The following is an 18,921-nucleotide window of genomic DNA, read 5'->3' as shown; positions in this document are numbered from 1 at the left end:
GGGCTTCTTAAACCCCCTGCTGCCCAGCCTTCATTGGGACAACATTTATCAATTGTAGAAGCGCATTGCTGGGTCGCGCTTACCCTTGGCTGCATACCGCGTGGACTGTTTACAACAAGGGGTGGTGATGGACAGAGTCTCTGAATTAAGCAGAGTACTCTCACCCAGTCAAGAGATCAGGGCTAGATCCAACACCGTTTTTTAGCTCATTGCACCATCCCAGTTTCAGAACCTGGCTGTATGCAAATTAGTCTGTCCCTGCCCAGTGCATCATGGGAACAGGGCAGACCAGACTACAAAAGCCAATTCTTACACTGGGAAGGAAACAAGCTTCCGGGGACCGGTTTCTGCCATTTCAGGCGTCTTGGCCCGGCTTGCTTGAATTCTGATGGTGCAATGAGCAAGGGACTCACATCTGAGTATACCCTTCCACGCTTAGGGTGGACAAAATTATTTACAACAAGGGGTGGTGATGGACAGAGTCTCTGAATTAAGCAGAGTACTCTCACCCAGTCAAGAGATCAGGGCTAGATCCAACACCGTTTTTTAGCTCATTGCACCATCCCAGTTTCAGAACCTGGCTGTATGCAAATTAGTCTGTCCCTGGCCCAGTGCATCATGGGAACAGGGCAGACCAGACTACAAAAGCCAATTCTTACACTGGGAAGGAAACAAGCTTCCGGGGACCGGTTTCTGGCATTTCAGGCGTCTTCGGCCCGGCTTGCTTGAATCCTGATGGTGCAATGAGCAAGGGACTCTCATCTGAGTATACCCTTCCACGCTTAGGGTGGACAAAATTATTTACAACAAGGGGTGGTGATGGACAGAGTCTCTGAATTAAGCAGAGTACTCTCACCCAGTCAAGAGATCAGGGCTAGATCCAACACCGTTTTTTAGCTCATTGCACCATCCCAGGTTCAGAACCTGGCTGTATGCAAATTAGTCTGTCCCTGGCCCAGTGCATCATGGGAACAGGGCAGACCAGACTACAAAAGCCAATTCTTACACTGGGAAGGAAACAAGCTTCCGGGGACCGGTTTCTGCCATTTCAGGCGTCTTCGGCCCGGCTTTCTTGAATCCTGATGGTGCAATGAGCAAGGGACTCACATCTGAGTATACCCTTCCACGCTTAGGGTGGACAAAATTATTTACAACAAGGGGTGGTGATGGACAGAGTCTCTGAATTAAGCAGAGTACTCTCACCCAGTCAAGAGATCAGGGCTAGATCCAACACCGTTTTTTAGCTCATTGCACCATCCCAGTTTCAGAACCTGGCTGTATGCAAATTAGTCTGTCCCTGGCCCAGTGAATCATGGGAACAGGGCAGACCAGACTACAAAAGCCAATTCTTACACTGGGAAGGAAACAAGCTTCCAGGGACCGGTTTCTGCCATTTCAGGCGTCTTCGGCCCGGCTTGCTTGAATCCTGATGGTGCAATGAGCAAGGGACTCACATCTGAGTATACCCTTCCACGCTTAGGGTGGACAAAATTATTTACAACAAGGGGTGGTGATGGACAGAGTCTCTGAATTAAGCAGAGTACTCTCACCCAGTCAAGAGATCAGGGCTAGATCCAACACCGTTTTTTAGCTCATTGCACCATCCCAGTTTCAGAACCTGGCTGTATGCAAATTAGTCTGTCCCTGGCCCAGTGCATCATGGGAACAGGGCAGACCAGACTACAAAAGCCAATTCTAACACTGGGAAGGAAACAAGCTTCCGGGGACCGGTTTCTGCCATTTCAGGCGTCTTCGGCCCGGCTTGCTTGAATCCTGATGGTGCAATGAGCAAGGGACTCACATCTGAGTATACCCTTCCACGCTTAGGGTGGACAAAATTATTTACAACAAGGGGTGGTGATGGACAGAGTCTCTGAATTAAGCAGAGTACTCTCACCCAGTCAAGAGATCAGGGCTAGATCCAACACCGTTTTTTAGCTCATTGCACCATCCCAGTTTCACAACCTGGCTGTATGCAAATTAGTATGTCCCTGGCCCAGTGCATCATGGGAACAGGGCAGACCAGACTACAAAAGCCAATTCTTACACTGGGAATGAAACAAGCTTCCGGGGACCGGTTTCTGCCATTTCAGGCGTCTTCGGCCCGGCTTGCTTGAATCCTGATGGTGCAATGAGCAAGGGACTCACATCTGAGTATACCCTTCCACGCTTAGGGTGGACAAAATTATTTACAACAAGGGGTGGTGATGGACAGAGTCTCTGAATTAAGCAGAGTACTCTCACCCAGTCAAGAGATCAGGGCTAGATCCAACACCGTTTTTTAGCTCATTGCACCATCCCAGTTTCAGAACCTGGCTGTATGCAAATTAGTCTGTCCCTGGCCCAGTGCATCATGGGAACAGGGCAGACCAGACTACAAAAGCCAATTCTTACACTGGGAAGGAAACAAGCTTCCGGGGACCGGTTTCTGCCATTTCAGGCGTCTTCGGCTCGGCTTGCTTGAATCCTGATGGTGCAATGAGCAAGGGACTCACATCTGAGTATACCCTTCCACGCTTAGGGTGGACAAAATTATTTACAACAAGGGGTGGTGATGGACAGAGTCTCTGAATTAAGCAGAGTACTCTCACCCAGTCAAGAGATCAGGGCTAGATCCAACACCGTTTTTTAGCTCATTGCACCATCCCAGTTTCAGAACCTGGCTGTATGCAAATTAGTCTGTCCCTGGCCCAGTGCATCATGGGAACAGGGCAGACCAGACTACAAAAGCCAATTCTTACACTGGGAAGGAAACAAGCTTCCGGGGACCGGTTTCTGCCATTTCAGGCGTCTTCGGCCCGGCTTGCTTGAATCCTGATGGTGCAATGAGCAAGGGACTCACATCTGAGTATACCCTTCCACGCTTAGGGTGGACAAAATTATTTACAACAAGGGGTGGTGATGGACAGAGTCTCTGAATTAAGCAGAGTACTCTCACCCAGTCAAGAGATCAGGGCTAGATCCAACACCGTTTTTTAGCTCATTGCACCATCCCAGTTTCAGAACCTGGCTGTATGCAAATTAGTCTGTCCCTGGCCCAGTGCATCATGGGAACAGGGCAGACCAGACTACAAAAGCCAATTCTTACACTGGGAAGGAAACAAGCTTCCGGGCACCGGTTTCTGCCATTTCAGGCGTCTTTGGCCCGGCTTGCTTGAATCCTGATGGTGCAATGAGCAAGGGACTCACATCTGAGTATACCCTTCCACGCTTAGGGTGGACAAAATTATTTACAACAAGGGGTGGTGATGGACAGAGTCTCTGAATTAAGCAGAGTACTCTCACCCAGTCAAGAGATCAGGGCTAGATCCAACACCGTTTTTTAGCTCATTGCACCATCCCAGTTTCAGAACCTGGCTGTATGCAAATTAGTCTGTCCCTGGCCCAGTGCATCATGGGAACAGGGCAGACCAGACTACAAAAGCCAATTCTTACACTGGGAAGGAAACAAGCTTCCGGGGACCGGTTTCTGCCATTTCAGGCGTCTTCGGCCCGGCTTGCTTGAATCCTGATGGTGCAATGAGCAAGGGACTCACATCTGAGTATACCCTTCCACGCTTAGGGTGGACAAAATTATTTACAACAAGGGGTGGTGATGGACAGAGTCTCTGAATTAAGCAGAGTACTCTCACCCAGTCAAGAGATCAGGGCTAGATCCAACACCGTTTTTTAGCTCATTGCACCATCCCAGTTTCAGAACCTGGCTGTATGCAAATTAGTCTGTCCCTGGCCCAGTGCATCATGGGAACAGGGCAGACCAGACTACAAAAGCCAATTCTTACACTGGGAAGGAAACAAGCTTCTGGGGACCGGTTTCTTCCATTTCAGGCGTCTTCGGCCCGGCTTGCTTGAATCCTGATGGTGCAATGAGCAAGGGACTCACATCTGAGTATACCCTTCCACGCTTAGGGTGGACAAAATTATTTACAACAAGGGGTGGTGATGGACTCTTTGGGTTGGTTTAGGGCGGGCCCATACCTTAGTGTCCTATCATGAAGGAATCACATCAGCATACACCAGCTCTCTCTGCATATGCACCGCATCAAGTGTGTTCTATGTGTCTCATGCAAAGCAATATCAATCCCGCCTGAAGCCAGAATTGGCAAATGCTGCACTTGTGTTATGACTATGAAGGCGTGGAGATCAGACCTCATAACAATTCCATATCGTGTTGTTCCTGAAACTTCAGCACTCATCGTGCAGACATAGTTTATTAAACAAAGCTGATATCAGAGCACTAACATATTATTCTCACATAAACCACGGCAAACTACTAGGCTGAAAGCTAAGTCAACAATTAAGTATCGTGTGCAGAAGTTGCAAGAATGGAAAATGGCGTTTAAAACTCAAAAGTACCTATGCTAACTTAACACGATATAAGGATATACAGGAGCTACATGACACCCCCCCATGATCCGAGAACGGACTAAATATGATAACAGAAGTGCCATCACATGAGAGCAGAACTCAACAGTAAACGAGCATGAATCGAAACTAAACATTGAAAAATGAATGCTAAAAAAAAGAGCCCAAAAATATATCGAGGCTCAAGCCAATAGGCAAGGAAAGAAAAAAATTGTGACAAATAAGTCAATGAAATTAATGAAATGCTATTAATCAGCACGTCAATCCGAGGCAGTGTCTATGACAAAGCTGTATATGAAAAGTAAGTAGCAACAGCCTCCAATAAGAAATCACTGTTCTCATCTGAAAACAGTTCAGCCATCCAATTTAAAAGAGGAAAAGAACATACATGATCTCCCAGCACCGGATCCTCTATAACCATCAGAGGACAGCTCGGTGGGTTTTCCAGAAAACTTAGTTCCAAGAAATTCTGTGCTGCCGACAATATATCCCAGGGACCAATTAGTCCATGCGTCACTGCTAAGGCCATAATCCTCTCGTCAGAACAAACCAACTTGTGAGCAATGATAGGACTCATCAGCTGATTAAAATCGACGTCAAGAGAAACGGGTCCGCAGAGACACAAATCAATGGCCCAATGGAAATCACAGGTCAGGCAGTGAAACACAGGCTGGACACAGGTGAAGTAGGAGAATCGAAACGATAATCCATAAGCCGTGCTCAATGTCGCCAACGGCAGTGTGCCATAATATTCAAGCATGCGGTGCGAAACCGCGTCAGTAGCTGTTGCGCGGGGTCTTGCACAGGAAGGACATCCATATTTAAAAAGACAAAAAACCACTAGAGCGCCAGCTGCCAATGCAAGTAAAAACGGGAACCCTCCAAACAAGGATGAAAAAATAGAATGGAAGAAAGCAGGGATGACTCCAAAAATCTTTTCAAAGGAAGTCACGAGACCACTGCTAACAACTTTAAAAAAATGAGCTAGGCCCTTTGTGGAGGATGCGTTAAAGACAGTACGAACCATCGCTCCGAAATGCAAAGGCAAATCAGTATTTAAAAGAGCCTGAACCTCTGTACCAGTGTTTGCAATGTGAAGCACGAAAGTTTCTTGGGCCAAGCTCAAGGCCACCTCTTTCTGGGACAAAAGAGCCCTTATTCTTGCCATCCCGCTGAATTCTGCTCCCAAGGTTGGTATCTGTGGCCAGATGGAAGACTCCCTATGTTCATGTGTGGGAGGATAAAGCACATTTCTGCAGCAAATAACCCGCTCACTTACTGTTACTATGAAAGCTATACCTTTAATTAAACCACAACAGTCTTCATTATTGAGCATTAAATAACTGCCATTCTCTAATAATTTAAACGTGGGGATGATAGCAGGAACTGGCGTGCCTTGTAAAACGCAAGCCATATTCGGTCGGTCCTTGTTGCATGAACCGTGTAACTGTATGTGTCTACACATTAAAGAATGATCTGGCGTCTCAGTACACTCCTCCCCTTTCAGATAAACTTCCTGGTCATCCTTAAAACATCTGTATGTGTATGGGAGTGACCAGACTTCATGAAGGAAACCGCTACCTAAAGGTTCATAACGACCTATGGGTACATATTTCATACAATTTGAAAACTTATATGAAGCAAAAGGCAGCGTTATTAAACCATGGATAAGCCACGTTGCAGCAGTGGCTTCAGCCACGGAAAAAGGTAAAGATTCTAACCTTTCAATATGTAACATAGAAAAGGAAGCATCACGCATTGAAAGTAAGCGTTGTTTGTCAGTCAAATTAAACGGTGCAAATAAAGAAGAAACGTTCATGTACCCCCAGGGAACTTTACCCATTTTTAGAGTTTGAAGGGTCCATGCAAACTGCATGATTGATCGTAATTGATTTGACCATGGTATAATACTGACACTTCATCATGCACAATATCGACAACTGACGACACAATATTATCCAATGTGTAAATTCTAGAAGAAAGCACGTTAATGCTATTGTCAACAACTGCAAGCACTTTCTCAAGATTCGCCTGATCAATAGCCCTAAGGCGTGTAGCAGCCTCAATCTGTGATAGTTTCCAGATTTCATTGTAAACCCCATATAACCACCTTTTCGACCTGCCACTAGCCGGGCCTTTAATGAAATCATTCAAGTCCACGTCTGCATTGAGTTTAGATAGGTGATTCTTAACGGCAGGTAAAGTCGAATGTTTCAGCCAATTTTGACACAACTTGCCTACAGAATAAGAGGTGACAGTATGACCCAAGTTAAACCGGGGATCAGATCTAACAGCTTTAAAATCGTCAGTTAAATTCAAAAATCTATTCTGGCAAGAATCAGCACTACGGTGCCAAAGCAGCCAACCCTTAGGATTCATACTGGAAATGTTAAAGGTGGAATTAAGAAGCAGAGCCTGTAATTCCCTAATGGACAACTGAGTAAAATTACTCCAACCATCATATTCCTCCAACTCCGGGAAAGAAGGAGTGTTTAACTTTTTAGAAGTAGCCAATCCAAAGCATGTAGTCTGGGAAATTGTTTCATTTAAAAACAACATATGATTCGGGATGAGACATGCACGGTGCAAAGCCTCAGTGCCTCGTACCTGCCAGGCCCTTGAACCCCAAACTGATTTAAGGTCTATTGTTTCCCTCCATAGCTCATAGCCTCCAGTAACTAATTGATCTAGGAAGGTCTTCGAATATAACAATTTAGTATCGGTAAGTCTAACCTTGGACATTGGTGTGTTATGAAATTTAAAATAAAAGGACTCGGGATTGGACGAGTTAAAGTCAGTGAAATAAGTATACTTTTTCAGAAACGTTTCTGAACTCCCATGTTTAGGTGCCGGGCAATGTTCCCACTGAGTAAAATTAACAGTATCCCTACGGGATGATGTTTTGTGTAAGAAGTGATTGCCATAATGCTGGTAGCAGAATAATTCACCATAATTAGCAGATTCCAAATATAAATCCTCAGCATCAAAGGCAGCATAGTATTGTAAATCAGAAAACAAAGTTTCTACAGCATTAACATCCCAGTCATCAGAACGAATGTTCTGTTTCACCACATCCCCCATATTTACTCTAAGTACATTAGGAACATTAACGACTTCCGTTGGGCCATGAATCTGAAACCGAACTGCATCCCACACGATTCCATCAAGGACAGGCCATGCTGTGATGTTAACCAAAGTCAAGTCTCTTTTTAATCTGTGTGTAGAATGTGACGAGGAAAGCGGGGCCAAAGTTCCATTTAGATGAGTAATGCATGTTCTTTCCTCCACATAGTGTCCATTCATGATTCGAAAAAAATAAAACACAAAACCAATTGACATAAAAAGGTAAACCGAAAAAAGGACCAGCCAAATGTATGTCCAAGGGGGTATCAAAAAATGTTTTTTAAACAGGCTCGCATAGACTGCAAAACGAGAAGGTTTCTTTGAGGCAAGGGAAATATAGTCAAATGAAAATCTGGATTCCGTGGCCAAACGTGCCTGTAGGTCAGGTATGGACAGATCAGTGGGGTAGGCATAGTCTATCTCATCAATGTTAGTTCCTGGTAAATTATTTAATAAAGGACTGGAAAGAGCAGGTAATTTGATGGCCACCTCAGGTTCAATATTAGAAGCAGTGGGCATAACTGAATTTCTCACAATGGAAGGACAGGAAACCGCCGGTGTCATGCTAAGAAGAATCGGCCACTCTGTGTATCTTGACATTGTCAATAGAAATAAACCTGTTTTCCTTACGACCAGGAAGTGGTGGTAAAATGACTGTTCTTGTGCCCTTCACTCCAAGGACTGGAACCGGAGCTCGATATGAAGGACCAAATTCTTTCTTGTTATCGATCTTCTCACGAACCAGTTCTCCAACCTGGGGTAGCCAGCCAACTACCGGGATCTGCAACGCATCATCCGACGTGGAGGGCAAATGTTCCTTTGCAAAACTGTCTCTGGTCTTTTGTAGATTCTGTAAAACATTGCAATGTTCATCTGCGTCAAAGGAAGTGGCGCGAACCACACAGTCTAGACCGTCAAGGTCAGGGACGTACATCTTGATGCCAAAGAGCATTTCGTATGGGGTCCGCCCACCCAGAGACCTTCTAGGGAGATTATTAAGAGCACGCTGCACGCCATATAGGTGAGCAAGCCAGTTTCTGCCAGTGCCTATAACTCGGGCTGTCAAAGATTGCTTTAAATCACGGTTCATTCGCTCAACTACACTGTTACCCTCAGGTCTGTAGGGAGACGAAAACTTGACTTGGACCCCCATCGAAGTCATGGCATCCTTATACGCCTTAGAGGCGAAAGCCGGACCCTGATCCGAATGGAAGGTACCACAGGCAAAAATCCCAATAAAGATGCGCAAATCCCTAATGACAGTCCGTGAATCAGCGCTGCGATGTGGCCATACCCACACAAAGCGTGTGCATTAGTCAACTGCTACTAAGATGTACTTATACGCAGTATCAGATGAAAAAGGACCGCAGTGATCTAAATAAACACAACCGAGCGGTTTATTAGAAATGTACAACTGAGTCTGTGGCGGACGCGCAGCAGTTGAAGGTCTAATCTGCTGGCATATGTCACAAAGAAGGACATAATCCCGCGTCTGTTTGTACAGTCCCCGCAACCAGAAACGTTGCTGTAATTGAGTTACAGTGGCCAAGACGCCCGCATGCGCAGACGCCACACCCTCATGTGCCGCTGTAATCAAGTCCGCTCTGCGATCCGAGTTGGGAATCAGCCGTTCCCCAACGTCAGGAATTGTCACAAAAGGAACCTTTTCGGGACTTAAGTGGTATTTGTACTTCGAAGGGAAACCCGCAGGATGTTTACTTCCCTTCTCAGAGGCAGCAACTGCCGCCAAGATGTCGCTATCAATCCTGGTTTTGGATCTAGTAACCGCTGCAACTAAGTATGTAGATACTGCTGATTTCGCCGCTTCATCAGCAAGCGAATTGCCAACAGCATGTACTCCCACGCGCTGATGACCGAGAGTATGAATCACATAAACGAGTGGCAACATAGCCTTAAGCTCTGCCACTCGAACCCAGATCATTTTATGTTTTATTGTGCTACCCTTGGAATCACGAAAATCATTTTGAATCCAAAAGAACAAGTTCTCATTGTAAGACTGGACACAGTAGTAAGAATCACTTACAATCAGAGTAGTAACACTTGGATCTGCGTACTCCAACGCTAGTAAAAGAGCACGAAGCTCAGCCAATTGTGCAGTGCAATCGCCCAGGGGCAACGTGTGTACCTCCCTGGAAATGAATTCATCGTTTAACATAGCACCAACCACAATAGCGCATGCGGAAACGTAGGCATGTTAAGAGCCATGCGCAACCTGCGCCGACCCATCAGTGTAAATGATGCAATGGAAGTCCTCCAAAGGTCGCATAGCCAGAGGAGCAGGATGAACGAACTCATACTGCAAGTACTCTTGCGACCGTAATGAGGCGTCAAAAATTAACGTGACATCCGTGGACATCAATGACGCTGCCCATTGAATCCACCGTGGGTGCAAAGCTTTAGAATTTGGTACACTGGCTTTCGTGACTGCCTCCAAATGAGGACATGGTGTTACCACTAACATGCGCCTCCCCTGTGACAGAGCTCGTTCTTTAAAAATCGCCATCTGTACAGCAGTTAAAACTTTCTCCACAGTGGGAAACCGCAATTCAGCCGAAGTGTACAAGTGTGACTTGTAAGCAATAGGCACTGTGTCTCCTTCATTAAAAGTCAGGTACGTGAAACCCACCGCCCCTGGAATTATTCTTATCACCAGGTTGGTGTGGTTATCACGAGTCAGTAAGTATTTAGAAGCGAGCAGATCAGCCTGCAATGATTGCAGAATGACCGAATGCTCAGGCAGCCAGCATGATTTTGAGAAAGTAGGTTGTATCAAAGCATACAAAGGCTTGATACGCTGGGCATATTCCGGAACATAAGTTCTGCCGAAATTCAAGAAGCCCAGCAAAGACTGTAATTTCTCAGTGTTGTAGGAGCGCGCAACTGTGCGCACTTCTCTAAGAAGTGAGGAGCCAAACCTCTACCTTCATTGGAGAGCTCATAGCCCAAAAACAACACTGTGTGTTCAGCAATGTGCGATTTTGCAAAGTTAAATTTGTAACCCATGTCAGCGAAGTTACAAATAACAGAATTTACACGACACAGATGCTTCCAAATATCGTCGTCTGTGAGATATATGTCATCCACATACGAACAAGCATCCGGGTCGAGTGCCTCCAGAATAGAGACAATGCAAGCGGTAAATATACCAGGACTATTCTTATAGCCCATTGGAAGACGCCGGAATTGTTTTTGGACTCCAGCGCTCGTAAAACTGGTCCATTGGGAGCTAAAGCCGTCCAATCTGTGGGCATAAAAACCGTTGGATATGTCAAGCGTTGTCTTGAAACGCTTACGCACGAGACTATCCACAAGGGCAGAGCCGTGAGTATTCTGTACTGCACAGTTACGGCAATGCGAGTTCAAATGCCGGTAATCCAAAACCAAACGATATGAACCGTCAGGTTTGTTCACAGTAAAAAGGGGATTATCCATCGGTGACACACACGTTTCAATAACTCCCTGATATTCCAATTGTTCAAGGATTTCCGCGAGGGAAGATTTTGCTTCACGCCGAATGGGATATTGAGGTTGAGGCTGTGGCTGAGACCGCAACGGAACTTCGTGGCAAGGCGACAATTTATCCCAACCACATTGGTTACGGTACAGAGCCGGCGCGAGAGCCCAAGCCCACTCTTCTGCAAAATGCTGCGCATGCTCCTTCGAGACAGTGTTCGCGAAACTGGGGAGTATCACCTCCTCCCCTCGCGGTGCCGCGAGCACAAAAGGTGGGGGCCAGTCAGCCTCCGAAAGTAAAATATCATATGTAGAAGACAGATTTTCCCAAAATACACCCTTAACGGTACGCTGTATGTCACCTTCAATTAACAGGACAATTTCATAAAGTCTTTCAGGGGGAGCAAGTCTCGTATCCGCTGTTTCTATCACAACGTAGACATCAGTCGCTGTCACCCTCAGTAGTGGACGCAGCGCCTCTCTGACTATGGTTATCTCCGCCGCGCTGTCCAGCAAGGTCAGAGCCCACGTCAGATTCCGAAGCCGCGTTCTCACTATCTGTGGCATATCGATGCGCTGTTAAGGCTGCGACTTTCTTTTTCGCAAACTGCGGTCTCTTTGGCGTAGAATCCTCCTGCTTCCATGCGCCTTCTGTCTGGCGGGGCTGGCCACGTCCCTGTTGGCCACCACGTCCCCGTCCGCCTCCTCCTCCACCGGTCTTCGGGGCCGATGAGTCCTGAAAGGAACGAGGAGAGCGTTGATCAGAAACCTGAAATCGATTAGGTGATTTAATCATCGCGCGATCGCGCAAATCATAAACTTTCTCAGCTGGCGCAGGGACTTGTGTTGCAGGATATGATTCCTGAGTTTGCTGCTGTTGTTTCCCCTGTTTCTGTTTCTGAGGCCAATTTTGTTTTTTGGACTTTAGTTGTACATCTGCAGCAGCAGATTGCACTTGTGGTTGTTTCTTCTCCTTAACCGTGAAGTACTTTAAACCCTTACTTGTGCGACCGATTGTTTTATAAGCGGCCACCACAATCTTCGCCAACTGGCGGGGCTTTTCGGCATCGGGTAACGCTGCCAGTGCATTAAAAACCTGGAAGTTCACAGCATCTCCCTTGACGTTGGAGAGTATGAGATCACTTACAATCTCAAAAGAACCACACAGGCGCATACCCAATTCAACCGCTGCCTCTGGACCGTGATCATCCTGAACACGTTTTATGATCGTAGGCAGTACAGCCATAGATGGGGTGCCGAAACACCTCGCATAAACAGCCGCAAAACTCTTACCCCAACTTTCACAGTCAACGAGCTCGGGAGTGATATCCTTAGGCAAAGTAATCGTCAACATTCTATGTTTGTCAGCAGGAGTAGAATTGGGAAACACGGCTTCCAGTTGGTCAAATTTCTCGGCCAGCCAAAAAGGAAAATCATCTTTATTATCAGGGCGTTGACCAAAAACTGAATTTACCATAACTGGATTGAGCCGTAAACCACCACGTTCCGTTTGAACGGCTGGACCCCCCGGGGGACCACCCGGGAGATGACGACCTATGTATTGAACTAATGCACGAATCACGGAAATTGAGACTACATGTAGCCTGCTAATATCTGCAACGGTACAAGCCCCGTGATTCGGGTGCGTGGTAAAACCACCCAACGCAGGCCAGTTAGTACCTGGAATTGAGAGTGGACCTAACCTCGCAGCGGACAAAGAGTGGGGGAGGGCGCCATCAAACCAAACTCGATGCTGCCAATGATCAATAGGTATTTCCAGTGCCCTGTACGGAGTATATTCAACCGGGACAGCTGAGGCGGTGTAGGAGTGGAACAAACCAGAAGTTGCGTCCACAGCCGGAAACGTAACCCAAGAGTAAAACAACTCGAAAGGGAACGCCTGATCTGCACCCACCACCAAAATCACAGCCATCCCATCCACCGGGACTTGGTACGTCTGAAGATGTGTGCGCACCGCCACGCGACTATGCTGCGCAATGGCCACCGCCGCCATGACAACACTGGAAACAAGAAAATACAAAGAATACTTTGTAGCACAACTTGGTAGTAATTCAAAGAAACCCTTTAAGAAAGAATCAACCTTGAATAAGACCTATTTCAAAAAATAGGTAGGTTTCACCGACACCCCGTTTTCCGGAAACGGAGGTGAAGGGGTTAAGGTTTGAGGTTAAGGTTTGAACGATATACTACTCGAGTGTCATGATATAAGACCACCGAAACCGTTGGGCGTTGGGGGTTTCTGTACTCACACAGAACTGTGCACAGAGGAGTGGAACCTCGGCGAATTAGGGTGACCCAAAACTCACCTTAGTACCCAACTCACCCCTTACCGAGCTAGCTACAGTGTCTCATTGGACATATCAAACTCCCAATGCTTAGACAAACCAGAACATGAACTTACAGTACCTCAGGGTACGTGGAACTCATGAACACCCTTTCGTTATATTATCATTACAAACCAGAACATGGAGTAAAGAAGACACATGTGCATTTGAAATGTTTATTTACTAATGCCGTCTTCTCAGGCGCAGTATCTTAGATAATACAATTATACTTATTATCAGTAGCAAAATTACCAGCATAGTTACTAAGACATAAAAAGCGAATGGTGACAGCATGTTAACATACTGTAATGAATAAGAGTTAACAACACTTATATTTCACCCACTCTAACACATATATTATATTATTAGCTAAGAAGGTCTCTTTGGGTTGGTTTAGGGCGGGCCCATACCTTAGTGTCCTATCATGAAGGAATCGCATCAGCATACACCAGCTCTCTCTGCATGTGCACCGCATCAAGTGTGTTCTATGTGTCTCATGCAAAGCAATATCAATCCCGCCTGAAGCCAGAATTGGCAAAGGCTGCACTTGTGTTATGACTATGAAGGCGTGGAGATCAGACCTCATAACAATTCCATATCGTGTTGTTCCTGAAACTTCAGCACTCATCGTGAATGAATGAATGAATGAATGAATGAATGAATGAAAATATTTGTAAAGCGCGCGATGGCCAAACGGCTTCCTGGCGCTGAGAGCTCTAAAGAACCGGACAGACAGGGCCAGGAGGTTTAGCGGGGGTAGGCCTGGGCAAAGAGGAAAGTTTTTAGCGCTTTACGGAAATGAGAAAAAATAGGAATCGAACGCATAGAAAGAGGGAGGGAGTTCCAGAACCGGGGAGCAAGAACAGAAAAACGGGTTCCACCAGTGCGAGATTTGCGGAAGCGGGGAACAGTGAGAAGGGCAGAAGATGATGAACGAAGAGTGCGGGCAGGGGTGTGAAGGGAGATCAGAGAATTGATGAAAGCCGGTCCAGAGTGGTCAAGGGCCCGGTAAACGAGGCACCCCAATTTGAACAGGGATCTCTGCAAGATGGGCAACCAGTGAAGGGATTTGAGGACGGGGGTGATGTGATGGGTTTTGGGCAAGTGAAAGATGAGACGGGCAGCCTGATTCTGGATAGCTTGTAGGCGGCGGGTTTCATAGGCAGGAATGCCAGCGAACAAGCTATTGCCATAATCAAGGCGGGAAGTGATGAGGGCAGAAATAATAATTTTAAGGGAGTCAGGAGAGAAAAAGCGAGAGATTTTCCGGATCATCCGGAGGGAGAGAAAACAGGAGGACACCACGGCACTGACCTGGCCATGCATGGACAGGTCCTGTCTGACCTTGATGCCCAGGGTTTTAACAGAGGGAACGGGGGTGGGGGAAGGGCCAAGAATGGGAGGCCAGAAAGCAGAGGACCAGGGGCTGGATGAGCCGCCAATCAGAACAAGCTCAGTCTTATCTGGATTGAGCTTGAGGTGGTTGGCGCTCATCCACCCAGAAATAAAAGCCATGGTGGAGTGAAAAAAGGATTGAGCGTGAGAAGAGGAGGAAAGGTCAAAAACGAGCTGGAGGTCGTCAGCGTAGTTATACACAGAGACCCCCAGCTCAAGAAGGGAGGAGATAAGAGGGTGAATGTAGAGATTGAAAAGAAGGGGAGAGAGGGAGGACCCTTGGGGGACTCCACAGGGCACCGGGAGGGGAGAAGCAGAAAAGCCGGGAAGGTGGACAGCTTGAGAGCGACCCGTCAAAAAAGAGGTAATCCAAGAGAGGACAGTACCTCGTATGCCCGCTGCGCTGACACGGTCCAAAAGAATATTATGGTCGACCGTGTCAAACGCAGCGGACAAATCGAGGAGGATCAAAGCCTGGGGAGAGTTGACATCGGCCTTGGCTTTAAGCTCGTCAAGGACGGCTAACACCACGGTTTCGGTCGAGTGACCTGAGCGGAAACCAGCTTGGTGGGATGCCAGAAGCTGTGCAGACATAGTTTATTAAACAAAGCTGATATCAGAGCACTAACATATTATTCTCACATAAACCACGGCAAACTACTAGGCTGAAAGCTAAGTCAACAATTAAGTATCGTGTGCAGAAGTTGCAAGAATGGAAAATGGCGTTTAAAACTCAAAAGTACCTATGCTAACTTAACACGATATAAGGATATACAGGAGCTACATGACACCCCCCCATGATCCGAGAACGGACTAAATATGATAACTGAAGTGCCATCACATGAGAGCAGAACTCAACAGTAAACGAGCATGAATCGAAACTAAACATTGAAAAATGAATGCTAAAAAAATAGCCCAAAAATATATCGAGGCTCAAGCCAATAGGCAAGGAAAGAAAAAAATTGTGACAAATAAGTCAATGAAATTAATGAAATGCTATTAATCAGCACGTCAATCCGAGGCAGTGTCTATGACAAAACTGTATATGAAAAGTAAGTAGCAACAGCCTCCAATAAGAAATCACTGTTCTCATCCGAAAACAGTTCAGCCATCCAATTTAAAAGAGGAAAAGAACATACATGATCTCCCAGCACCGGATCCTCTATAACCATCAGAGGACAGCTCGGTGGGTTTTCCAGAAAACTTAGTTCCAAGAAATTCTGTGCTGCCGACAATATATCCCAGGGACCAATTAGTCCATGCGTCACTGCTAAGGCCATAATCCTCTCGTCAGAACAAACCAACTCGTGAGCAATGATAGGACTCATCAGCTGATTAAAATCGACATCAAGAGAAACGGGTCCGCAGAGACACAAATCAATGGCCCAATGGAAATCACAGGTCAGGCAGTGAAACACAGGCTGGACACAGGTGAAGTAGGAGAATCGAAACGATAATCCATAAGCCGTGCTCAATGTCGCCAACGGCAGTGTGCCATAATATTCAAGCATGCGGTTGCGAAACCGCGTCAGTAGCTGTTGCGCGGGGTCTTGCACAGGAAGGACATCCATATTTAAAAAGACAAAAAACCACTAGAGCGCCAGCTGCCAATGCAAGTAAAAACGGGAACCCTCCAAACAAGGATGAAAAAATAGAATGGAAGAAAGCAGGGATGACTCCAAAAATCTTTTCAAAGGAAGTCACGAGACCACTGCTAACAACTTTAAAAAAATGAGCTAGGCCCTTTGTGGAGGGTGCGTTAAAGATAGTACGAACCATCGCTCCGAAATGCAAAGGCAAATCAGTATTTAAAAGAGCCTGAACCTCTGTACGGGTGTTTGCAATGTGAAGCACGAAAGTTTCACTGGCCGAGCTCAAGGCCACCTCTTTCTGGGACAAAAGAGCCCTTATTCTTGCCATGCCGCTGAATTCTGCTCCCAAGGTTGGTATCTGTGGCCAGATGGAAGACTCCCTATGTTCATGTGTGGGAGGATAAAGCACATTTCTGCAGCAAATAACCCGCTCACTTACTGTTACTATGAAAGCTATACCTTTAATTAAACCACAACAGTCTTCATTATCGAGCATTAAATAACTGCCATTCTCTAATAATTTAAACGTGGGGATGATAGCAGGAACTGGCGTGCCTTGTAAAACGCAAGCCATATTCGGTCGGTCCTTGTTGCATGAACCGTTTAACTGTATGTGTCTACACATTAAAGAATGATCTGGCGTCTCAGTACACTCCTCCCCTTTCAGATAAACTTCCTGGTCATCCTTAAAACATCTGTATGTGTATGGGAGTGACCAGACTTCATGAAGGAAACCGCTACCTAAAGGTTCATAACGACCTATGGGTACATATTTCATACAATTTGAAAACTTATATAAAGCAAAAGGCAGCGTTATTAAACCGTGGATAAGCCACGTTGCAGCAGTGGCTTCAGCCACGGAAAAAGGTAAAGATTCTAACCTTTCAATATGTAACATAGAAAAGGAAGCATCATGCATTGAAAGTAAGCGTTGTTTGTCAGTCAAATTAAACGGTGCAAATAAAGAAGAAACATTCATGTACCCCCAGGGAACTTTACCCCTTTTTAGAGTTTGAAGGGTCCATGCAAACTGCATGATTGATCGTAATTGATTTTGACCATGGTATAATACTGACACTTCATCATGCACAATATCGACAACTGACGACACAATATTATCCAATGTGTAAATTCTAGAAGAAAGCACGTTAATGCTATTGTCAACAACTGCAAGCACTTTCTCAAGATTCGCCTGATCAATAGCCCTAAGGCGTGTAGCAGCCTCAATCTGTGATAGTTTCCAGATTTCATTGTAAACCCCATATAACCACCTTTTCGACCTGCCACTAGCCGGGCCTTTAATGAAATCATTCAAGTCCACGTCTGCATTGAGTTTAGATAGGTGATTCTTAACGGCAGGTAAAGTTGAATGTTTCAGCCAATTTTGACACAACTTGCCTACAGAATAAGAGGTGACAGTATGACCCAAGTTAAACCGGGGATCAGATCTAACAGCTTTAAAACCCTCAGTTAAATTCAAAAATCTATTCTGGCAAGAATCAGCACTACGGTGCCAAAGCAGCCAACCCTTAGGATTCATACTGGACATGTTAAAGGTGGAATTAAGAAGCAGAGCCTGTAATTCCCTAATGGACAACTGAGTAAAATTACTCCAACCATCATATTCCTCCAACTCCGGGAAAGAAGGAGTGTTTAACTTTTTAGAAGTAGCCAATCCAAAGCATGTAGTCTGGGAAATTGTTTCATTTAAAAACAACATATGATTCGGGATGAGACATGCACGGTGCAAAGCCTCAGTGCCTCGTACCTGCCAGGCCCTTGAACCCCAAACTGATTTAAGGTCTATTGTTTCCCTCCATAGCTCATAGCCTCCAGTAACTAATTGATCTAGGAAGGTCTTCGAATATAACAATTTAGTATCGGTAAGTCTAACCTTGGACATTGGTGTGTTATGAAATTTAAAATAAAAGGACTCGGGATTGGACGAGTTAAAGTCAGTGAAATAAGTATACTTTTTCAGAAATGTTTCTGAACTCCCATGTTTAGGTGCCGGGCAATGTTCCCACTGAGTAAAATTAACAGTATCCCTACGGGATGATGTTTTGTGTAAGAAGTGATTGCCATAATGCTGGTAGCAGAATAATTCACCATAATTAGCAGATTCCAAATATAAATCCTCAGCATCAAAGGCAGCATAGTATTGTAAATCAGAAAACAAAGTTTCTACAGCATTAACATCCCAGTCATCAGAACGAATGTTCTGTTTCACCACATCCCCCATATTTACTCTAAGTACATTAGGAACATTAACGACTTCCGTTGGGCCATGAATCTGAAACCGAACTGCATCCCACATGATTCCATCAAGGACAGGCCATGCTGTGATGTTAACCAAAGTCAAGTCTCTTTTTAATCTGTGTGTAGAATGTGACGAGGAAAGCGGGGCCAAAGTTCCATTTAGATGAGTAATGCATGTTCTTTCCTCCACATAGTGTCCATTCATGATTCGAAAAAAATAAAACACAAAACCAATTGACATAAAAAGGTAAACCGAAAAAAGGACCAGCCAAATGTATGTCCAAGGGGGTATCAAAAAATGTTTTTTAAACAGGCTCGCATAGACTGCAAAACGAGAAGGTTTCTTTGAGGCAAGGGAAATAGAGTCA

Source organism: Lissotriton helveticus, chromosome 1_1 (genome assembly GCF_964261635.1).
Source record: "Lissotriton helveticus chromosome 1_1, aLisHel1.1, whole genome shotgun sequence".
NCBI lineage: Eukaryota > Metazoa > Chordata > Amphibia > Caudata > Salamandridae > Lissotriton > Lissotriton helveticus.
Note: the sequence above shows the minus strand (reverse complement) of the source record.